Raw genomic sequence first — 24622 nt, 5'->3', positions numbered from 1 at the left:
AATGCCCCGGCCACCAGGTGCCATGTGTGTGAGCCGGGGTCTGCGACACAGGTCATGCTGCGATGTGAATCCGTTATCCATGCTGCATGACACGGCTGCCTAGAGATGCCCAGAAGGCAACGCCTAGAAGCCAGGGCATCAGGTGGCAGGCAGAGCACCGTGCTGCTTATTAGCTTTCTCGTTTGATTTTTCTCTGCCAGTATTTTTCCATAATTTGTGGGACTTGCATAGCATTGTCTGCAGCCTGGCTGAAATCCTTTAGTATTATAATTCAATAAAATAGAGAAATCTTTCCAAGATGAAGAAAATGGGAATCACTTTACTTTTTCATTTACTAATCAACGTCATAGTAAATTGGAAAATATGAGCCTGGTATCAGCAAGGCAGTGACAAAGTCAAAATATTAATTGAAACAACCAACTATTGTTGCACTAATTAATTGTCATTCATTCCAGCACTTGCAAAGTGAATGCAAAATAAATTAATCCTTGACATCTAATCAGTATTTCTGCATAGACAATTTGTTGTATTTTTAAAAATACTGCTACCTGCAAACTGGCATCGGGCTATCCCCAGGCAGAGGGTTAATACTTAATCAAAGCATGTCATATTAGAGAAGACCTCTATTAATCAGAAATGAAATTGTTTGTAAAGCTGATTACTTGGTTTTAACAGAGTGAAATTTGTTTATTTTATGGAAATATTAGTGTACTGTTCTTACCATGCTAATTTATTGCAATTCTGCAGAGTTAGTCATGGTGTGGTAAAACCGAACTGGATTAGAAACGCAGCGTTTGGTGTTAGCAAATCCAGTATTTTGACTGGTTTCCATTGCTTGAGCAGACAAGACACACTTATACATAGTTAACTCTAGTCATTTCTAAGTTCTGTACTGCTGAGGGTTTCTCCATCTTTAAGTCTTAATGAGAGTGGGATCCAAAAGAGGGGATATGACAGTCTGAAAACCAGAGGAGAACTGGGACTAAAGAACCTCCAAGGATTGAGACAGCATTTTGTAGCTTTCCCATGGACCCACCTGAGCGGCTGGTATTGAAACCCCAAAGAGGGGCTGCCTGTGTGGTTCCTTTCTTGTGACTTACTAGCTCTGCCTGTTGTACAAAAGAATTGGGAACAGCTTTTCGTCCATAAGGAACTGAGATCTGGAAGGGAGAAGCGAGACTGCCAAGTGGGGCTGGGGGTTAGCAACGGCATAAAATCCTGTGAAAAGTGTATCTGTGGGCTGATGGTGGTATGCTTTGTTCTGCTTTCACAAGCGAAACCGGAGACTTCTGTAACAACCAGAAGTGGAAGCGAAAGCAGAATTGAGTCATAACTATGTTCTCCCAGTGGGAGTTAACGGAGAAAGATTAGCCACCATGGGGCTCGTGGGGCAGGAGGGAAGGAGGGAACCGTGGCGCATGGAAAGCTGCAGGAGCTGGCAGGCCTGTAGCTGGACAGGTTGTAGTGCAGCAAGGATGAAGCAAGAGTGGGAAAGATAATCCTAAAAGATTTTTTGGGAAAGCACACAGCTATACAGAAGCTATTCTCTATCCCTCCTGTTGGGCATGTGCCAACGATCTGATGTATCTCTTTGTTTTTGTATTTGCACGTTCCAGAGTTGCAGTTCATATCTTCAGAACAATTACTAAGGTTTTGGTTGTATTTTAGAAGCGGGATATTTCATGGCCACATTCCCATAAGTGGCAAACAAACTCATGACACATTGCTGTGTTGAAATGTGACTGTTGACCAGCTGTCTGGTGCTCTCTGATTCAGGAAGAGAGATTTAAGCTATGAGAAATGCAAGAAAAGTTAAAATCTCCTAAAGACGTAGTAACTGCAAGGCAGTGAAGTATGTTTGGAGAGTATGTGCATGCGCAAATACAGACAGTTTTGTGCAGGTGGACATTTATATAAAATATCATCTGTGTGTCTATACAAATCGGGTTTCCCCGTTTTCACCAGATTTTATTTTAATTACAATTTTATTTTACTTTCCTTTGCAGTAAAGATACAAGCTGTTGTTTGTTTGGCCATACAGTGCTTTCAGCAAATTGGCTAGCAGTACACTTGTGTACTTTACATAACTGTCTCTCTGCTTTTCGCGATGCAGATTGTCTTGTTTGGTAATGTCTTTTGGAAGTCTCTGCACTTAGCTGTATCTTGTAACCATTTTTAGAGAATATTGTAAATGTAAAGAGATGTTTTGTATCTACTTCTCAGCAACAAAAAAACACGATTTTTCATTGTTCTGTGCTCAGTGGAGTTCAGAGCATTTTACGTATTCGTGAAGTAGGCCTGTGGGACAGTAGCAAGGTGTTGCCAGCAGCAGTTTAGACAAAGAGGAAACATAAGCTGCAAAAAAGCTCAGAAAACTTACTGATGTTTAGTCTCTTTTCATGGCAGAAATATTGGCCAGCGATTCTGGGATGTTCTTGGTTTCTCGGAAAGACTGGAGAGCTGTCCTTTCCAGAAGACGATCAGCACAAGGCTCTCGCACCTGCATTTCTGTTCTCTAGCAGACAGCAAAGCAATTTTTTTTTTTCTGATGAAGGGTGATTGTTACCTCTCTCCAGTTGGAGCAGAAATTAGCTTTTCTGCAAAATTAGCTTTGTTTTACAAGATTAATTATTCCTTCCTCGGATGCTCACTGAAAAGTAAATCTTTAGGCAGCTGCAAAAAAAGTGATGAACTTAACACTAAAACAGAAAAGAGTGGGTAATATGGCAATGAACAAGTGGAGATGTCCAAATATGTTCGGTTTAAAATTTGTTGTTAGTGCTTCTTAGAAAAATTGAAAAAAAGCCAAAAAGAAAAGCTTTCATGAAGTGTATTTCCTAAGTAGCTCTACCGCTTAAGTCTGTGCTTACAAAAATAATTGGAACTTGGGCCTCAGCAGTAGGAATGAGTAGCTCTGTCATTGCACATGATAAGTTACTTTAGTGTTTCTGGATCTTTTACAGTATGGGTGGGAAGGTTGAAGATGTTAAAGCTGGCCTGCTTTCTTCCCCATAACTGTTAGGTGCAGATGTATATACGTTGCTGGGTTTGCTCGCACACCTCAGTCTGTCTAGAACATCTGTCTTAGAAAAATTTTTGTTGCTGTATTGTGACACTGAAGAAGATTCTTCTCTTTCATGTGTCTTGTTTTCCAAGATATATGCCTTCCCACAGCTGTCATAACATTAAAACACCTCGGAAAGGCAAAGAGGAATTATAGTAGGAAACAAAAAACTAGAAGAAGGAAAATCATTACTGAAAATAATCCAGAAAGCCCGAGTTTTAAGTAAATAAAGTATACACTTCCCCAGCAAACTCTTTGGGAAGGATGATTAGCAGAGTTGTGAAAAACCTGTTTAGCAATCTGAAGCTGTATAAGCCACATAGAATTTATTATAAGCAAAATATTTATTTCAGCATATAATCAAAATGTCAGCACAATCGAAAATTTTGCAAGCAAATTGCCTTGCTTGGTCAAATCAGACCCTTTTGGGGGTAGAAATGCGTGAGCTTCCGAGGAGCACAGCTTCAGCTCCCCTATGTGAAAGGTTGTTGCGGTCACAGGACTGAAGGGTTGGTCGCTGAGCGGCTCTGAGCAGCCCACAACGGCAGTACAAAGGCTTTCCTTTAGCTCATGGCGAGCAGTCGCCTTTCCGAATCTTCCTAAACACTTTATCAGATCCAGGAAATGAAGGAAAAATAGCTAGCACATTTGTAAGCGTTAAAGCTTTCAGTTTACTTTTCTCCTTTATAACCTTGCAAAGGGAGCTTAGGCGTGGAAGGGAAATCCTGCCTGCTATTCCCTTGACAGTACGGGAGAGTGTAGTAACTAGGGGAAATGGAGAAGGTAGTGGAGGGGGACTAGAGCTCCTTCTGTTGCTCTCCAGTGTGCTTGTGGAAAGAAAATAATGAGAACCCCTGCAAAAGGGCAAAAAAAGCAATGGGAAAATAGAAAATGGAGCTGTTCTCCCCTGCAGTCTTGCTGCAAGAGGGCGACAGGCATAGCATGTTACCTTAGTGGCCATGCCGAAACCCGGCGACTGCTCCCAGCATGCCGCGTGGAGACGCTGCTTTTGGCTGCCTTGCTGGTCCCAGCAGTTCTGCAAGAGCTGCAGTCTCGTCCAGCCAAGCCAGGCGCTGGGAGCTGGCTCGTGGGTTCCCTCGTAAGATATGTTTGCACTTGCAGTGGCAGTGCAGTGTGTTCGTGGCTGGAGGAAAGACTTGGGGAAAGAGTGAAGGAAGGGCTTACGGCATGCGAAAGGCTGGAGCAGCACAGTAGGACTGGGGGGAACTGAGGTTATTAGCATTGAACTGGGAACAGTGAGGGTGCTTTCCCTTGCTGTGACAGGGGTGGGGATGAGCTGCTGCTGCGGGGAGAAGGTTCCCACCTTGTTCCCCCACCTTAGCTGCTGCTTCTGTAGGTGCAGTCCGTTTCGGCATCTGCCTGCTCCACTTCTGCCCTGAGCTGGCTCTGCAGACTTGTAGTCAGCAAACAGAGAGAGATAGAGGGGAGCTGCTTCATTTGCCCATATACCTGGCTTAGTCTATACTTTTTTTCCTGGAAAAACCTTGCTCCCCCCTTCCCCGACTGGATTTGGGGGGGAATTTGGCACTGTGCACACAACAGAACTTTTGTCTTACTAAAGTCTTTCCTGTAATTCAGATAAAGGGGGAAAAAAAAGCAAAAACTCAAGTAGTCCTAGTGATTGCAGAGGAAAATCTCCAGCATGAGGTGAGTGTGCCATAAAAAGCCCAAAGATAACACGTGATTGATTATATTAAAAGTCTAATGACTTTGTGGTTATGAGTATATATGTACCCCTGCATAATATGAGCTGTCTCCTCCTCATCCATTCTTGTGAAGGGATATTGTGGCGTACATCTTGCAAGAGCCCTTTTTTTCCAGGTTTGCACACACTCATGGTCCTAAAATTCATCTTGTATTCAGAGCTTTAATTCAAGAATTGAGTTTAAAAGCGGACGATTTGGTAATTAAAACTATTCAAAAGCTGCTCTGATTAATGGAAAAGAAGGAATTGTTAGACTGTAAAACTCCAAGCATACTTTTATCTGCAGTTTCTCTTTTTCCTCTTTCAGTCCCAATGTGAGTAAGTCATGTCACCAAACTAGAGTGCTAACTTGCATATATTTTTTATTGGAAATCCTTAATTGTTCTAGGCTGTAAATTGGGCTCCAACATTTTGCACATCAGCATTTGATGCAACCAGAGTTGCAGGCTTTTACAATGTGAGCAATAAGTTGATCACAAAGCTCCCTTTTGTCTAAAATAGCACTTTGGTTGAATAGAAACATTTGATAGGAACACTTCCCAGAGCGGTGTTTCCCATGGCATATTATCTTGGCATTTTGAGACTGAAAGAATTAATTTTGCCTTCTGCTTCAACTATGATTATTGTCAAAACCACTGACATGAAATTATTTTACTCTTTCATTTAATGAGAAATCTGAATTCTTCTTATTTCCAAGACAAAGCAAACTTTCATAATCTTAATTTCCTGCAGGACATGATTTTTATTTTCCACCATCTCTACTCATTAGGCTTTAAATGAAAGCTATTTTCAAGCTAGAAAGCCAGCTATTAACCCTTCCCAGGGTTTGGATCAGGAGGAAGATGCCACTCTCTGCTTCATGGCTGGAGATTAAGATAATTAAAGTGCAGAAGCTCCTCAGAAGGAGAAAGTGCTCTTTAATCTAGTGAAGAAAGGCACAGTGAGAGCCGATGGCTGAAAATTAGTCTGAATTTGTTTACTGTGTATGTGAAACCCACCTCTCCCTGCTGTGAATCCGCTGGTTGAGCTAGAGCCAGTACTGAGCCACCAGTTGACTGGGTTGACTACAGGACCCCCAGTAGTGACCAAATAATATTTCTGAGCAAAAACACAGGCACGCACTTACTCTGTGAACTCCGAGAGTCAGGGACTACTCCTTTCTGTTCTTACGGAGCACAGCAGTGTCTCATTCTCAATTAGTGTTTGCACCAATACAACAAATTATATTCAAGAATAGGGGCTAGCCAAGGTGGAAATGAATACAAATTACTATTTAAAACAACAAAGCTAAAATCCTAGGCTTGGAAAGAATTTATATTCTTTTCCCAGCTGAATTTTGGCATAAATAAAATGCAATTTTGTTCAAGTCAGTAAAGAAAAGCCACATGAAATCTTATTTCTACATATATTTCTTACAATGTTATACATGAAAACTGCTGATTGTCATATTTATTCCAACCTGGGACATGTAACAGTCACATTAAATTTTCTTGCAAACAATGAATCGCTAATGATCATGCTACTAGTGCTTCTAAAGCTATTATCATATTTTAGACAAGCTCATTATCACCATTATGGATGTTAACATGCCATAATAGCTAGCAACCTTCACAGAGAACAAAGGAAACTAGACAAGCACAAAAAAGTTGTTTTTGTCGTGGGTGGTTTTAAAAAGTATTCATGCATATTACACTGTGTGCATGCAGGGCCTCAGCCAAAGCAGGATGAATCCACACGCTGAAAATTGCTCTTGCATATAGAGAATAATTGCAAATAAGGAAAAAAAATCCTTGAAAGCAAATGGTTCACTGCAGAATGTCTGAAGGCTGTCATGCAGCTAGTGAGCAGCTCAGAGCCTCAGCTGAAGACTAAGCAAGAAAGGCTTGAAGTCAAGGCTCTCCATCGCGGTGGGGGAGCGTCTGTGTAGGCAATCCCCAGCCCTCCTCACAAAACCCGTGGCTGACCGTACAGCTTGGGGCAGGGGGAAAGGTGCCTGTCCAAATGAGAGGGTTAAAGCTTTGGGCACTGGGGGATGCATTCATCTAAATCTGTCTTGGTTTGAACTTTTCCTCTTTGGGCAAGTGGTGTGCTTTTTCGATAGGGATAGGGCTTGAGACAGTGGGCTGTAGATTAGGTCTGGCCTTCTGAGTTCTTCAGTGGTTTTTCACTTCTGTAAGAGATGTTGTTAGGAGACACCAAGCCCCAAATACCTGAATTTAGGGGACCAAGGACAGAAGATAAATTTAGATTGGTTCCTGCAGGGTGTGACCTCGCCTCTCTGTGACTATTTGGCACCTCTCTCTTGCTGTCTCTTTGCTTTGCTGTTAGTACCTAAGCCATTGGGTGGGGTGACTCGGCTCCTACCCGAGCTCTGCCGGGCCGTGGTGTTAATGAGTTATAGGAGGAATGCAACTGGCTTGAGCCCAAACTCAGGGCCGCCAGCAGACCCGTCACAGAGTGCCCTGCTTTCATCGCCCCCCGGTCCTGCACTGCTGGAGAAGCTGCAGGGCCTGACGCAGACTTACGGCCAGTTTAAGGCGATTCCCAGCGTTGGACTTGGCTCTCATCAGTGCTGAGCAGTCCAGCCCCGACTGTCTTCAGTGGAGCTGGGCCTCTCTTGCAAAGCTTAAAAATGTTTTGAAACCTACTTGTGAAGTGGCACACAGATTCAAAGCCTCATATCTTCCGTTTGGCACTTAAAAACTTAAAAAGGAGTTTTTCGAATCCCACAGATCTCATACACCTCTTTATTTACATCTGCTTCTGCTGCCTGACTTCCTTTAGTTTAGGGGCAATTGCAGAATTCAATTAAGCACGCTACCTCCGCTGGAATTCATTCAGCTGCCTCCTCTTGATCTTCTAAACTACCAGCAGGCAAGTGAGATTTCCAGACTAGGGAAAGCTGCAGGGAATATTTTAAAAATCTCATCTGACAGACACAAGTGTGAATTTCAGGAAGCAAAACGGTCAGAATAAATATGCAGCTATATAAACGGTTCTTTGAGGGCAATTTCACACTGCTGTAATTTCAGTTTTGCATGGAATTTTTCTGGAATGGTTTTCAACATCAAAAGCGTAGGCAAAAACACAGTTATCTATTTCAGTGGGAAGCCTCCCCCCTTCAAAAGGAGGTTGAGCCTTCAGTAATTTGATTCTAAATAAGCATGTAATTATTTATTTCAATATTAAACTGTTTCACAAAAGCACACTTCTCTCTGAGGAGGTCTGCAGTTCTGTGCTCTTGCACCAGTGGCTTAGTGACTCGGAGACAGTTATAACTTTCAAGTAACCCCAAAGACTTGAGCAGAGCTGGTTTCTTCAACTGTTCCTGCCCAACCTAGGACAGGTTTATCTGAGTAGTTTTTCTCAATTATGTTCCCTTGTAAAATACTGTAACCGTTATTATTGTTAATAATGAAGCTTAAGTAGTATTTCAGATACTGTGGAAAGGAATTAGTTGCCTTAATGCAGACATTTGAAAACAGTAACAAAATCTTTGTTAAAGAGATTTGCTTTCTCTCTGTTTAATTCAGAAGCAGCAGCAGCTTCATTTGAGAAATATCTTTTACGAGGTACCAGTTCAAGGGAACAGAGTACATACTGGGTGATCAGGCCACAGCTTTCAAATATTCCACATGAAATGTATGCAAAAAGTCGCTTCTGTTTATCCTCCTCCTGATATCAGTGAGTCTTGCAGACCCCTTTTGGGGATCCATCACAGGAGCTGCTAATACTGAAACACAGCCAGGAGCTCCCTTGAACAGAGATTTATTGTCATGTGCTCATGTTTTACTCAACCTGTGCTGCGCCCCGTTTCTGCCCACCTATGTCTCGGGGATACACTAAAAATAGCTGGCTGTTTGAAAACCACAGGCTACTCGCATTAAGATAAATTGCTTTTCAATTTGGGCAAATGCAATGTATGTCAAATATTTCATAACTGAATGCTGCATTTTTGCAGAAACAGGAAAACACGTGAGGAAAATCCACAAAAGGTCATGTCTCAGTTGTTGCATTTTGACGCAGAGTAATACGGAGTTTAATATCTCAAGGAGGTTTGCTTTCTCATGTGCTCTGCCTTTCTTTCTTAAATATTCTGTCGAAAGCTTGCCATGCTTTTATTTTGGTTTCATTGATTAAAAAGATAGGCCAGGTTTTCAGCTGCTATAAAACGGTGCGCAGTGATTTACGCCACTGGAATACCTTGCTCACAGCACGCTAGTGTAGGTACTTGTTGCTCTTTCAAGTAGTTTTGAAAACTGTTTTGGGAAAAAAGCTGAAAGAAAAGGCAAAGTAAGGCTGGAAGGAGATAAGGATCATCAAGATTCAATTAAAGAGAAGCTGGAGGGAGAGAAAAAACAGAACAAACAGCGTAGCACTGCACCAGACTCTCGATCCCGAAGTGCCAGTGCCAGCTCTAAGCACGTGGCTGCAGGAGGCAGCGGCAGCTCCGGGGCAGCTTCCTCTGAAGCTCCGCAGTCAGTCGTGCCGGGCAGGGCTCGTAGCAATAAATCTCTGCCTGAGCTCATTACCAGAGAAATAGCAGCGGCATAAGGTACCGTTAGGGGATTGTACTCATCGTTGCCCCCAGGTTTGGCTGCGGGTTCGCTTTCTAGCTTCTGCTAAGTCTGTTGTAGGGGATCACGGGCAGCAGGATGGTAAATCTGAAAATACCGCCTGGGAAGCCTGGGAAGCATGGCCAGAGTCGGGTCTCCTCCGTCCCATCTCACCAGAGGAGCCCTGCCGAGCTCCAGCGACTGCCCCTGTTTTAGGTTTGCCTCACAGCCATAAATTTGTCTCTGGCAGCATACAAGGTTACAGATGACTGTATTTTCATGCATATAGCATTGCCCGCTTGGGGGGGAAAGAAAGTTCATTAAATTAAAAAAGTGCTGATGCTCAAAAATATTGTGGGGAATACAAAGAGGGAAATTTATCCCAGCATCTCCTGTCCTGAGAAGACTCGTCCTTCCTAAGCTCCCCTGCCGCGCCTCGGGTTTGGTGCCAGTTAATTCTGGGGAGGGGAGGGTTGCCAGGGACTTTGCTTTCAGGCTCAGGCACTTGGGAAGGCGCACAGGTTATCTGAGATACGGGCTATGCGTGTGAAAGCCATCATTAGTTTTCCAAAAATCCCGCACCTTGCAAGGTAAACTTCTGGCAAACTGGCTGTCATGCAAGTGGGCTTGGGGAACTGCAGCGACCCAGAGCTCAGTTGCCCTTATAGTGGCCGAGAAACCAAGTGCGGTGTACCAGGGGCAGTGGGTGCATCTTGCTTTTGCATGTTGTTGGTAGCGTGGTGCAGGGCACTGCTGCTCTCCTGCGATAGGCACACAACCAGAAAGTCTTCCTTTTAGCCTCTTTTACTCGGTGGAGCCCTTGTCATTTCGTTAAACATTTCAGGCAATGCCTGTGGCCTCTCTAAGCCAACGTTCCCTGCTTTGATAAAATATATTTAAGTCTTCCAGGCTGCGTTAACTATTATTGCATGCATAATGGATGCTGCGTTCGCCTGCCCAGTTGTATGGTGAGTCAAATGCTTGTAAAATGCTTTGATTACCCTGAATCTGAAAGAAGCTATAGTATATAAATTCCAATTTTCTTCCCGTTACACAAAAACATTGCTGAGCCAAAGGAGAATAAGAAATTGTGCCTTTGCTGACTATCAAATGCACCAAAACTAGCCTCTTTCCTCCTTCACTCTCACCTCCCACCAGAAAACTCCTAATAAAATGCAATACAGTGCTAGTGTTGCACTGTGAGCTAATCGATCTTCTTCCCCAGAAATACGGCTATAAATTGGCCAGAGCCCTCTTTGCAATTCCTTTCGTGTTTGTTTTTGCATTGTAAATTAATCTCAACCTGGATTAATTTTGCAACACCAAATAACAAATATAACATGTTAGGTTTGCCTTAATCAGTTTGATTTACCAACATGAAGTGATTTAAAAGAATCACCAGTCAGAACCCACACTTAGGGCAAACGAGCAATTTTGCTCAGTTTTTTGGGGCTTGCGCTGAAAGAGCAAACACTTGCTGCTCCTGCTGCATCATCTGCACTTAAGTAAGGAGGTGATAGTGCTCCTTTCTCCTCCCTGCCCACTGTCATCTGTTCAGTACTTGTATAAGCAGTGTGTCTTTTTAAGCTTTATGGTGAACGGAGCCATACCTCTTGCAACCTGCCTCCATATGGAAAAAAACACAGGAACAGATGTTGTATTTAATACATGAAAGATGGCCTAGAAATCTAGGACTTGTCTCCCATGCAGGAGATAACTGTGGCTTCCTCCTGTGTCCCTCCTCCCTTCCTATGAGAAATTTAATTTATTTGTCAAGATTTTCCTCATTTGAACAAGGAAATTGCCGCTTCCCTCATAAAGTGCATCACTAAAAGGGAATTTTTCAGTCAGCTGAAGTGTTTACAGCCAGATTGCTGGAGAAATTGTCAGTGGACCTCTTTTTAGGAGGGGTTTCAATGGAGGTACCTGGAGTTGGATGGAGATGCTAAAGAAGAAATTGGGCCTCAGGAGGAAAAAGGAGAATACAGCTGAGGGGTTAAGTGGTTTCTTGGAGCAGTGAGTATGCTTTGAAAGGAGTGAGGCTCTTAGGCAGCCCAGCCTAAGAGGTGTCCTGCCAATAAGACCAAGGACAACAGAGAAAACTCCAGGGTTATCGTCTCAAAATGACAGTGTGGGCACTAGTAAAGTTTACTCATGTGTTTAAAGCCTTCAGAAGAGTTCAGGGTGAGCCCGCAGGTTAACGCAACCGTACCAAGGGCGGCTGAAGGACCCTGTTCTGCAAAACGGATGCTGGTGCTCTAGAGAGGTGACGTGGTGCAAACCTGGGTACCCTCCTAGGAGAGAGGGGGCAGTGACAGAAGGGAATGATTTAGATAGGGAGCGATGGAAATGCCAGGAAGGGGTGCTCTGCATGGCCTTCCAAAAGTCATGTTGTCACCATAGTAAATAATAGAACAGCCTTGCACAGTGATAAATCACTGTATTTCTGGTAGCAAATACAGCATTCAGAGTGGTATTATTTATTCCTTAAAAGCCATATCAATGATCCGCCTTTACTATTTAAGTTGATTTGGTCTCCAGTGGGAAGTAGGAACACTTGGGAAATGTTACTCAAAATAATGCAACCTAAAATGGCTTGTCTCAATCTCTGTGGCTGCAAATTCAACTCTTAATGTTCTCCCAGTGGTGTTCCCAAGTCTTTCCCAGATGTAACGATGACTGAAAGTAATATGCTGTAGAAAAAAAATCACAGTGTGTTGGTTGGGAGTAGTTCTGCTTTTCTTTATTCAGGATACCAAGGGCAGGAACCTGAGTGCAGGTGAGGCGTATTTCAGTAAAGCAGCCATACAGCATTTTGTTTCTTTTCTTTCCAACCAAAAGTTGCAGCAGATTGTTGGACATAAAGTAGTGACAGGATAGTAAAATCCCAGCAAAGTAATTGGTGAGGGATAGCTCACAGTTAACAAATAATGTTGTTGTAGTATACAGATACAAACCTACTCATGTACAGCAGGGAGAAATAAAAAATACAGCAGAGTAAGTAAAAGGGATTATTAACTGAGTGAGGAAAACAAAAGTATTCACAAACTAGAGGAGAAGGAAAGAAGAGAAAATCAAGGAAAAGGAAAAGAACTGCATGAGAAATCCGCAGAAGTATGTAATTGTGGATTGCTTCAGATCTGTCCCCAAAATCTTGATGTTTCCTGAAAAAGGCACAATCCCATTCTGAGAGAAATGTGAACATAAGCTGACCCTAACAATTCTCTGCTCTGAAGAGAAAAACGAGCTTTTCATTAAGACACTGGCCTTGGAGCCAAGGGAGCTGAACTCGGTGTCTGACCGCTCCAGGTTTCCTGTGTGACCTTGGGCCCCTGGGTCTCTCGGAGCGCAATGAGAAGTCACTAGCGGAAAGATTTATGAGCCGATCAATGAGCAGGGCTGGCCAGGAATTTTTCAGCTGAGCGTTTTCCTCCAGAAGCTGCTAAATCATCAGGGCCTAAGCTTTCAATGGGCATGTACCCATGTACCCCAACTTGGGGTAAGGCTTGTTTTGGGTTCAGGATAGAGTTTGTGGGCAAAATGAGGGAGTTTACCAAGAATAGCCAAAGTCTGTCTCCAAGCTGGGAGGAGCTGGTGACGGTCCCAGTTCAGTCGCACTTGGTAGGAGTCTGGGCTGTGTCTGAAAGAGCAAGCACCTCTGGTGAAACCTCTCTTGCCCAATTAATATCACGACTTGTATGAGGTAGAGCAGCTTCGGCAAAGCAGAGACCAGCCTTGGCCTCGTGGAGTGCCACGCTCTTCTCTCTACGCCAGTTGTGTCCATATGTTCCTGATCTTGATTTTCTCCAACCGCAGCTATCAAATAAATAGTGATCAGTCAAGCTACTAATTAGGAGCTGATCGATTGGGTAAGTTAGGTCGGTGGCAGCTAAGGCAGCAGAGCTAATCTGAAGGTTTGCCACCGCTGAGAGAGGGAGAGCTGGTTCTTGCCCTGTCGCCCTGCGCTCCTTCCCTCCTCTTCTCCCCGCTGACGTTTTTCCCCTCCCTTGCACTGGCCCAGGATTCCCATTGCAACCTTCCATGAGCCAGTTCAACAGAACAGTAGAAAATTATCTGCCCTTTTTTCTTTTTGCCCGGTTTTTGTTTTCCATCATGTTAGTACATTCAGGCAGGCCTTTGCTAAGAGGCACAGCCAGCAGAAGGTAGCAGCAGCAGTGAGCAGGCAGGAGGAGGCAGATGGGAGGGGGGCTCTCCTTTTTGGCAGCAGAGCTGATACATCATCTCCTCATGCCCTGTGGAGCCATACCCTGCCAATCACCCAATTAAATAGTTATACTAAGAAGGACATGGGTGAAAAACAGAAGAGTATTACTGGGAGCCAGAGAAAAATAAGGTAATATGATGTCCTGGAGGCTATCCAGCTCTGTGCTGTGTAGACTTCATGCTTTGCAACCCTGGCATCACCTTCTTTATTATCATAAATAACTAATTGCTTGCCATTTTGACAGTCTGTCCCAAATTCAGCTCATCTCACATTAGCTACCTAAAAGCCAAGCCCCTAGTGCCAAGGTTGTTCTCTTGGCTCCCTTTATAGACAGAGGAAAGAGGGAGGCACATCTGGAAAGAGATTTATCCAGCTGGATTTAAGATGTGGCTTGTCACTGGCTGGAGGTGCCTGTCTCTCCTGCCAAGTGCCGAGGGAGCCTGGACAGTTGCCCTTGTCCTGGGGGGTGACTCCTTTGATTAAACGCACTCCTAACGTGTAGCTTTGGTTCATCAGTAGTTGGGCTCTGTCCCTGGGGACTGTTTACAACACCAACATGCAAGCCCGTGTCTAAAGGGGGGCTGCTGCTTGGAGAGAGGTACTGGGCCAGGCACACCGCTCATCTTCATCTGCTGGATGAGGGCTGCAGTGCCTACCACTCGCTGTAAGGAGGATTAGGACATCTGCCCCAGGGAGCCGAGTTGCTTGGAAACTCAAGCATCTCTTTTGGCAAAGTATCCTTAATGTGGAGGCCTCAATTTAGTCAGATGAATCATATGTCAGGGGAGTGATTACGGGTAAACATGGTGTCTAGTGTTATTTGGGATGCTCCAGGGAGCGTGGGTGTCCTGAGTTGTTGTGTCATGAACTCCAGCCCTGCGTGGGTGTCCCAGGATGGCTCTCGACACCTGTGCTTAGGCTGGTGGGGCACCTGAGTCACTCCTTTTATGGGTGGCCTTTAGACAGTCGAAGCCTGGTGAGATGAATTGCCTCCCCTTGCTGTATTTCTTTGGCGTTAGTTAGCAGGAGGTGCCCGTGGTGCTTCTCCTGTCTATGAGGCAGGGCTTGTTTGCTGGTGCTCCTCTTTTCTGTTTTAGGACCCCCCTTCCCCAGGGTGTCCCTGGGCAGGTGGACATTCTGGGGTCAGGGTCTTCTGCGGGGAGGACCAGGAGCTCCGTGGGGCTTTTTTTTTTTTTTTTTTTTTTAATCCAAATCCATCCCCAGGCTGGCTGGAGGAATTGTACTCGATAGGAGAGATGATGGGAATGTAAATGGTGAGGTGAAAAATCTGCAGGAGAAATTCAGATGGGGTTGACATCTCAGCAGTACCCAAGGTTTTATGTTTATTCTGCCATGTGAGCAGTGACTTGATCTGCTACGGGACCGAGTCCTAAAAAGGTGTACATGTCGGGTATACTCTGAGCGCTTGCTGTAGGTAATGCACAGCCAGGCTTCTGTGAGCGGAAGGTACTGGCAAAGGTAAAAAGAAAAGAAGTAAAATTAGGAACTTGAAAGCAAAACAAAACAAATTTTGGTTATGAGACAGTTACATTTTATCAGGTGCTCTGTGCGAAACAATTCTACTGGGCCATGATTTGATGATATATGCATTTAAATAGCAGCTTGTATTGTCGAAACTTTTTATTTTGGCATAAAAAGGTATGATGATAAAATATTTTACAGTTTGAATGATATTTCAGGTATAACTGAGTAGAAGAGCTGCAGCACAACAAACAGTAAACAGTCCCCGGCTGTACTAGGCTTCTCTCGTTATCAAGGTTGCAAAGTCTTTAGAAAGTGAGTCTTTCTTTCTCAGATTATTTTCCTAAAATTCAAAGAATGAGCCTGATGGGGCTTGTTGGCAGGAAAACAGAAAATTACTGGGAAGGTATTAGTAACCTTGACGTAAATAAATAATTGGGTTTGTATTTTGAGCATAGAATATTCTTGATTGAACTATAGGCAGCTTGCGCTATTCAGGCCTTTCGTGTTTGTATTTGCATGTGTCATTCTGTTGTTGCCGATAAACAAGTGTGGAGTTCTTTGCATATATAATAATGCTATTATCAGTTTTGTGATAAGGCCAAATGAAAGCACATTCTTTCTTTCCTCTTGATGCAGTTTGGCAGCCAAAACATCCTTTGCTTTAGCAAACCTGAAAATAGTTTCCTGCAATACTTTGCAAAGGAAGAAGGAGAGATGAAGGTTAAAGGCTAAAATGAGCTTCCTGGTGTGAGAGGAGCTAGCAGAACACTCAGGTTCAGCGGTGGAGGGAAGGAACAAGAGGAATATGTTGGCAGGTGTTGGCAGCTGATGTTCAAATTGCAGCAGGAAGGGTAATCTGCATGTGTGTGCTGAATGCCGGGCTGGTGCAGAGCCCTTGGAGGGGTTCAGCTGGAATTTCCATATGGGGCAGTATAACAAATCTTGGCATGAAAAAGCAACCAGAGAGTTTCCAGTTTTTGATGTTTTCTCATTGCTGGGTGTGATCAACCTCTGGATGTTTTGGGTTCAGAGTGGGTGCAGGTATCACTGATAACACGCTGCAGCCTTACACAAACAGTCTCATGAGGTCTATCCCCGTACAAGGAGCCAGGCATTAGCAAGGAAATTAAGAAGGCAAACATTTTTTCCAGTACCTATCAGATGCTAGTTTGGACAGCAACATTTCAGTTAATGCTTCTTCCCTTACTTTTGGCTGCTCTCCTGCAAATCCCCAGGCATCCTTGTCCTTTTCAGTGGCTTAGATAAAGATTTAGTACTAGGGAGAATCCAGCTTCAGAGTGTGCCCCCCGTAACATGTAATATTTACCGCTGCAGCGGTGAGACTTCCTTGCTTTGATTCCCTCTCTAGATAATAACCAGGGAGCTTGCAGACCCCTCCTGACGGCCAAGAGAGATGCATCAGTAGCGAAGGCTGTGCTGCTGCGAGTGTCCCACCCGCGGGCTGAGCGTGTCACCAGCAGCCCGTCACCTAGCAGGGGACAAACATACAGACACAGGCGGGATCTGTCTGTCCCTAGCGCTGAGGGAAATAGTGCTCAATGAAGGGAATAAGTGGGGTTTTCTTCTTTTTTTCTTTTTTTTTTTTTGTGGTCGAGCACACAGTAAAAGCTTGGGCAATGCAATGAACAGGTTGGGCGATGATCAAGTTTGAAGTCTTAAGCACTGAAATGAGATCCTAGAGACAGGGTGAAGTAGCCCGAGCCAAGGAGCAGCGATACTTAAATTCAGCAGATATTGATTTCACTGAGGTGAACCTCAAGTTTTGTTGCCCTGAGAGGTAAATATTGACCAAAACATCTTCATGTGCTCCCTAACCCTTCCCCGTTGTTTTCCCTCTGGAACAGTTTTCCTTCTTTTCCCTTATTCCTTCCCAGAAAATAATATCTTAGGCTGAGCTGCTCTAATCTCCTGCTGGTTCTGCAAAGCCAGCATTGTTTTCCAATGAGCTGTTGTAAACATCAGAGCAATGGTTGTGACTTTATAAATCAACAAAAATCCTCTACCTAACAGCTATTAGCAAACTCAAAAGATGCTTGGAAATCCAAACAACCTCTTATAAAACAATAATAAAAGCCTCCCTGGCACAATAAGGTTCCTGGATCCTCTTACATGTGCTAAAAAGTCTTGAATCTGTGTTTTAAGAAAGTGATGATTTTTGCTTTTTTAGGGAAAAAATAATAATGCCTTCATTCCTGATACTGTCTAAAAAAAAACTGTACTTTTTGATGCACTGTTTTTTTTCTGTATCTGTATGTTTTCACAGGGTGAAATGACTCCACATTACCTTTATGTAAATATCACTTTGCAGGGACACAAACTTTTGCAAATAGTAAGGAAGGCAAGAATTCTTCTTCTTGCCACCAAATCATTTTGTTTCCTATTGAAAATACCTTCTCACTGGATTTTAAGCAGCCTTGAAATTTGGAGGCAGTAAGACACACTGGGTTTCACTCTGCAGTTCAGGGGGAAGTTCCAGTGTTATATCTGACCTTGATGAGTCTGACATTTTCAGGTCTTAAAATGTAGAAATGACTTTTGTGATTGAGGTTTCCCTCCTGTTTAGGTAATGAAAAGCATATGCTATGGGTTTAGAAGTGGACTGTGATAATTTACACAGATTTCACATTGGCGTAGTGGTTAAAGCATTTATTGCATATTGGCTTAATTCCCCAGGAGGGAATGTAGAAAAATGTCCTGGATGGAGAAGCCTAGTTCTTAGCAAGCCGCCAGTCAGCAGAAACTGTTGGACTGGAAAGAATATTTTTGGCTCTTTGGGCTTGAAGGACCCAGTTTTGAGTAGAGAGCCCATGAACACAGAATAGCAGAACAAGTAAAAGGGTCCTTTCCCAGGAGAGCTAAAATAGTGGGTTTGGAAATGGTTGGAAACCCGGTGGAGCACGGGAAGAAGTTAGGTCCATCGAGGCAGCGGGGAGTAGATGCATTTTTAATGGCGAAAACAGCCACCTGGGTAGACTGTTATAAAAACTTTCTTTGTAGAAAAAAAAATATTGTTTTAAAAATAAACAATAACCTGACTAAAGAAGGTTCCTTGGCATCTGCGTATACTGCTGGCCACAAGTTCCCAGAAGGGGAAGTGGCAAGTCCTTGAACTATTTGAAGGAAGAGCGTGGTTGCCTCGAAGGGGACAGAGTTGAGGGCCATAAAGGCATAACGCTCTCCCGGAAACCCCTGAAAGAGCGGGGGGAGCGAACCCTCGAGCAGCGAGGGCTTTATCTGCCATTTCGGTTCTGGTTTTGTTGGAAAATACTGGAGCTAGTATTTTTCTTAACGTGCCTGGGAGATGGCGTGGTAATAGGGCGTGCAAGAACTACTCAGACATCGCTGCTGCTTGTGCTTTAAGAGCTCACATCACCTGCTCAGACCTCTGCGCTCACAGTTATTTGTACTGGAAGAGGAATTTTGACAGAAGTAAACTTTTAGCTTTCAAATCCTACATCAGATTTCCTCCATGGTTTTCTCATTAGAAAACCCACAGTTATTAATCACTGCTTTTCTGCATTGTAGTCATCCCTGGCCTGAAAGCCACAGAACAGGTTTTTCTTTTAATGCCATTTTGTCAGAAGTGTTTTCTTTCTTTGTGTGGGGGGAAAAATCTGTCTCACTGGATTTTCCCAGAGAGCACCCAGCTGGGTTTCTCTGTTCACCGCTTGCAGTTGCTGTGATGCGATTATTGATTAGGGATGATGACGCCTCGCTGAGTGTGTCTTGGCAGAAAAGGGTTTTCAGAGAATACCCTTCTAGCAATGGGAAGGAATCTCCCTTTTCAGAACTCACTCACTTTTTCCGTACAGCTTTTCTGTTTGATTGGGGCATTTTTAGTGTCCCCAGAAATTCTGGCATTGCTTTCATAAACCAGAAGGCCACATTAACAGAAGTGATGTAAAGAATCAGGCAGGGGCTATGGGATGTGTCAGGCTTACAAGCAATATAAGAAGAGCTACAGTTCTAGAAGTATCCTGATGTCCTAAAACTACTAAACTCCAGAAACAAGCAGCGACTCCTGAGCGTGGTCACAAAATGATGCACTGGAAGTAATTCCCATGGCTTCTGCTTAAAATTCCTCCGTCCACGGTAAGGTGGGATGACTTCTGTGCGTCTGGCCAAACCAAGATTTTCCGTATCACCAGATCTCGTAAGCATCTCTCTCCCTTACACTTATACTGAATGTGAAATTTTTGTTCCTTTCAAAACGATCAAAACTCTTGGGGAAGGATGTCTTCTCTGCTCCCCCAAAACTCGCATACCTAGATGCCAGGCTATGGATGGGGCCTGAGGAGTGCACAACCGCTGCACCTCTTGCATTCTCCTAGCTTTGCACTCGCTAGGCGATTTTTCTGTTCTCATCGCTTTCCACCTCCTATGGAGCTGAACACGTGGCTTCACCCAAGGTAGCTTTGCTGTCAGCTAGAGAGCTGTGCAGGGAGAGAAAGACTGCAGAAACCATGTTCAGGAGTGTTCAGCACAGATTGAATCCTCAGGTGATCTCAAAAATCATAGGATTAATGGTAATTCATACCAGCTGGGCATTAGTATATGCAGTGTTCAGATAATGTAAATACTCCCAGCAAATTTGCTTCATAGCTGCTTAATCTATTAATCTATTTCTGTAGCTGTCTAAAGCTTCCTTGCTTGTACGGGGACATATTGACAGGGATTGCCCCACACCTTGCTGCTTCTTCCTTTCAGCACTCCTGCTACTAGAAAAAGGAGGTATAACATGGACAAAAAATAAAAATGTTATGGAGGAAGACGTTCCTTAACAAAATATCAGCCCTATCTCTATAGGGCAAAAGCAGTAAGACATGTATAGACATGGGTCTTAGGTAAAGAGAAAATAGAAGACTCTCTGACATTGCTGCTTTGATATTTTCCCTCTCTTTTCCTTTCTCACTTTTATTATGATTTTCTCAGCAAATCAATAGACTTTTGTAAGTTTAATTAGTGATTGAGTCAATATTTCAAAGCAGAAGGCAAATAGAATCAGTCTCTTTGCAGCACAGCGAAGTTATGGAAGTAAAGAGGAGACGATGCTATTAGCCTTTTATGTTACAAAGGTGGCACTGGTTCTGGCCGTTGCCTTCAGATCTAAGATCTTAGATCCTGTGCCTTTTTCCGTGAACTGCTAGGTTGCATGGCATACACAGTTTTGGTTCTGTTTTGATTTAGTACCACACAAGTGCTTTGAACAGAACATACTGTTGTAAGTAGAAACATGGAAGCAATGGAAGAGTCCTTGATATCAAGAGGGAACACCTTGCTTTAGTAAGTCAAATGAGGTTTGCCTCATGAAAATTGCTGATGTAAATCCTTACAGAAAATTCAAATAAAACCTGACTTTGAAAGTGTGGATATGATATTTATTTCTTGCTTCCTCCTGTTATTATTCATAATCTCATACCATCCTTAGACCAGAAAAACAAACCTCAAAACACAGAAACTTTTCCTTAATTTCTGGTCCTTTCAGAGTCACAGAGCAATAGGAATCATTTCAAAAAATCCTGTTCTTCTAAAGATTTGAATACATTTTCTAGACCTAAGAATGAAGTGAGGTAGTTCAAAAAAAGGCTTCAGCAAGCATCTGGCCTAACCAACCAGCCAACCTTCTGACTAGCAGCTCTGTTCTGATTGATCTCTGTGAAACTTTTATAGCCCTACACATGTGATCATGTTTATTCAGGAAATAAAGGTCTCTTTTCAAAGCACCCACATGTGTAGTAAGCTTATAGTTGTTCCTGCTCCTTTTACAGCAGTTAAGAGATCACAGCATACTCCGCAAGTTGGGATATTATCAGAAGGAAAGTGCCTTGTGACTGTGTAGCATGCTCTAAATGGTTCTAATATGTCTTAGCAACGTTTGCATAAACAAAACCTGGAGCCAAAATCAATGTCTGAACTCACAAACAATGCTCTGCCTGCATCACAAGTTAATTGCTTTATATATGATGGAGTAGGTCCTGTAATGGTATTTTTAGTCAATTGGACCAGTCATGGTTGCAGACTAGTTTTGCTGTTGGTTTTATTGACTGTTCTTCCAGTATGTCCCCCTTGGCAAGTTTCCTAATTTGTTTATCCATTAAAAGTAGTCGGTGGACTGGAAATGGAGGGTAAAGATAGGCCCATGCACGGCGTTTTCTTCCCATTGTGATTCCCCCCCGCCTCCCTTTTTCATCTACCATTCCACTTCTCTCTTCCTTCCTCTGTATGCATGGGAGCAGCTGCAGTGCCAGAGAAGAAGCTGAGGGAGAGCCGTGACTCCCGAGGGGTGGCAGACACCTTGGCTCCAGCTTCCTCGAGGCTGTGAAGACTTGCCAGGGAGGAACCCGAACCGGCCTGTGCAGCCAAATTTACTGAATGCCTTTGCACTGAGGGGCACTGGAGAGCTCTGTCTCAATGGCTGGGCAAGAGATTAGCTCAGCATTTCCATTTCTTTCCAGACAGCTGAGGCAGAGTTGTATTTTTTAGGTTTGTTTTGCAACTCCCACAGTTATGGACAAAGGAAAGGAAGAGGATGTTGGCATGTTACTTGTCTAACTCAGCTTACTGCTAGCAGCTAGAGAAGGTGGCTAAGCTAGGTCTTCTCTGTGGTCTTCTGCTGAAGGTCTGCCTTGAAATTAATTCAAGGTGGGTGTGAATATGCACATGAAGTTGTAATATATGATTTCATGTACTGCCACAGAAGTGATATTTTGGAGGTACCAAGTCACCAACATACTGTCACTTCTTTTCTTGTAATACAGTTTTAAGCTGAAGCTCTTAGGAAGAACAAACTCTGTTTGAAGTTAATGGCTCTTTTTATCACTGTAATTCATATACACAAGAACATTAAGTGTCTGGATTAGACCGCGTGGCCCACAAACCCATTCTTACAAATTCAAGAAATAGAAAACCAATCTCCTAGGACCTGAGAAAACCAGTAAGTTGAAAATTCCTATAGCATATTCTTCTTTTCTTAGTTTTTTAAGCAACTATTTCTCTCTTACTTATGCTTTTTCCTAATGAAATTCTCTCCAAGATGCCGCAGTGCTAATCATCGTCATCCAATCTGTCCAACATGATTTCTTGTGCTAAACACACATCAGAAGCCTGAGTTAAATGAGTCAGAGTGAATGCGAAGTCATGCATTAAACAGTGTCATCGTAACTTTAGTATGATGCAAAACTAAATATATGTACTGCAGTCTTTATATTGCTTTTGGAATACTGACATACAGAAGACTCATAACAATTAAAAATAAATTCAAGTATAGGATATAATGAACTTGCCAAGCTGTTACAGCCTGGAAGAAATCAAAACTGATCTCTCTGGAACACTTAAATCTCAAGAAATATCAATTGCCCAGATTTAGATTTCCCTTTAACATCACTGGAGTACTGTTTAGACTTTTTTTTTTAAATCAAGTAACTCTTTCATAGCAGGAAGATTTGAGATTTTCTCATTCTTGAATATGTATGAATCTTGTGTTAGTCAAATCTTCATCAATATCAGAGACAAAATGTTTCAGATCTATAAAAATGAGTCATTAACAATGTTTATAATTTTAAAAGATCTTTTGAATATTTTAATCCAGCCTTACTATTCTTGATTGTTACTAGCTCCAGCTAGTATACGTTTGTGTGCAGTTCCTTTTAGGGAGAATAAGAAAAAAAGATAGGAAAATAAAATCCCTTTTCAGAATTTTGGGCTACCCAAAGGTAGGGTTGTTTTAAAATATGGATTTGATTTAATTTAATTTAATTTTAATATGGCTGCTTGCTAAGGTACAATTCGCTGCTGTTGTGACACCAAAGTCAGAGGGAGGAGTCTGACTCTAGGAGTTCATTAAGAACAGGTTTTGTTATCCGTTGGAATTAAGCTGATATTTTAAGTTTTATTTATTCGTGCAAACACGAAAACTTCAGAATCAGAGTAGAAAATTAAAGCACAAAGTACATGCCTCTCCTAACCGTATGGAAAGCAATGCTGAATTAGGCCCCCTTTTGCCTAGTACCGTGCTACTCTTTATTCCTGGCTCCATTAGGGAGCAAAGGATTTTCCCTTTTCTTGAGGCGAGTGAGTGATTTCCGTTGCCTGGTTTTATACTCTGATTCCTGCCATACAATAAGGTCGTATGGGTTGATTGATTCTGTTGTATTGCTAATGAAAACACTGGCTACCAGCAGAAGACGTTTTATACGGTGTTTTCCGGCAGTCTCATTTGCACTGCGTTTGGGGAATGAGGCTGGAATACAAAGGTGCTTAAGGAAAGCGTGGTGAGAAGCAACTGCTATTCTGTCAGCTGCCTTTATAAAAAAGATATAAAGTATTACCAGAGCTGAAAGTTAAAAGGTATCATTTATGTTTAAATGGGCATGGCTATTTACTGTGTGTAATCATAACTTAATGGATGTATCTGCAAAAAGTTCCATTTTGTTCTCTAAGTTAAGGAACGACGCACTTTAAAACATTAGTTAAACTTTTCAGTTACATAGACATGAAGCAGTTGTTTATTATTTGTAAAGTAACATGTTAATGTTTCTCTGGTGACCCTGGGAAATCTGTTTGACTCTAGGGGAGACACTTCCAGTGGGTAGTTCCACCCAGATAGGAGTCGAAGACAGATGATTTTCTGGAGGCTCCTCTTTCTCTCCATTAACAATTGAAAAAGCCAAAAGATGTGGCTTGGACTAACTGGCTGATTTTGTGTGGTTAAAGTTAGGGGAGGTGAATCCTATCGGCTCCCCGACGCAGGTCCTCGTGTGTGCTTTTAAACTATCAAGCAGACTTTCAAATGAGCATTGAGGCCAAACTTCCTCCGTCAGCCTTGTGACATCTCTCTTGGCAAACTCAGGTATCTAGATAAGAAAACTTACACTTACTTGGATTTCTAGTTAAGAAGCCCTATACTTTCGAGTTCTTTGCAGTTTTTTTGGGCTCAATTTTGAGCTTTTATGGCTTCTTGCTTTCAACTTCTGACTCCTTCCCTCATTTCTCGATGATGGAGTTGCACCACATCATTAACTGTACAATGTATGGTTGTAAATGTTCAAAGAATGATGGATTTTATTACACTGCCAATCCAGCCATGTTGCAGCGGCTGTTTTTAATATATTATTGATGTTCTAAACCATTATTTTTAATAGCATTGTGCACTGGGAGAAGAAAAATACCAGTGGAATGGCAGCGTAGGTGAAGCTGATATCTAAAGCAGTAATCCCTTAGGAAGTCAGTCTCTCCGAAGTGTCTGTTTGGTTAGAGCATGTGCACGCTTTTACTTTGAGCCATTAACTATAGAAGAGATTTACTGCTGCAAATAGAGGATAACTTGAAGGCCCTTAATTAATTCCCCTGTCTGAAGAAATCACATGGGGTGGAACTCTATGTGGTAGATGTTTGTTGTTTTGTCAGATTTGCCTACATGAATTCCCCACGGCAGTTGGGCATCAGACATTATAGGTACGTGGGTTGGTTTGTTTGAAGTGGTGCAGGCACTGTTTTCTCCTTTGACTGTTCTTTTTTTTCCTAAAACTGAAAAATGTCATTTCCAA

The 24622-nt window shown here is 42.8% G+C and overlaps 1 protein-coding gene across 1 annotated transcript in view; it reads left to right on the top strand.

Moving 5' to 3' along the window:
- Positions 1–24622, top strand: part of LOC112981614 (protocadherin-15) — a 1192166-nt gene that overhangs the window by 51203 nt on the left and 1116341 nt on the right. The window lies entirely within an intron of this gene.

The sequence above is a fragment of the Dromaius novaehollandiae genome, chromosome 6 (assembly GCF_036370855.1).
Source record: "Dromaius novaehollandiae isolate bDroNov1 chromosome 6, bDroNov1.hap1, whole genome shotgun sequence".
Taxonomy (NCBI): Eukaryota; Metazoa; Chordata; class Aves; order Casuariiformes; family Dromaiidae; genus Dromaius; species Dromaius novaehollandiae.
Note: the sequence above shows the minus strand (reverse complement) of the source record. Positions and strands in the feature narration are given on the sequence as shown.